Genomic DNA, 232 nt, shown 5'->3' on the forward strand with positions numbered 1-232 from the left:
CGCTGTCACCACACCCGGTGCCACCGGTGCCACCGGTCCCGCGCTGCCGCCCCGCCTCAGCACCGCCCGGCACCGGGGCCGCCTGCGCTGTCCCGGAGCTGTCCCGGTGCTGTCCCAGCAGTGCCGCTCCGCGCTGTGCCGGTCCCAGCTGCGCTGTCCCGGTGCTGTCCTGGCTCTGCTATCCCGGTCCCGGCTGTGTTATCCCGGTCCCGGCTGTGTTATCCCGGTCCCG

Source organism: Corvus brachyrhynchos, unplaced genomic scaffold (genome assembly GCF_000691975.1).
Source record: "Corvus brachyrhynchos isolate BGI_N302 unplaced genomic scaffold, ASM69197v1 scaffold442, whole genome shotgun sequence".
NCBI classification, from domain to species: Eukaryota; Metazoa; Chordata; class Aves; order Passeriformes; family Corvidae; genus Corvus; species Corvus brachyrhynchos.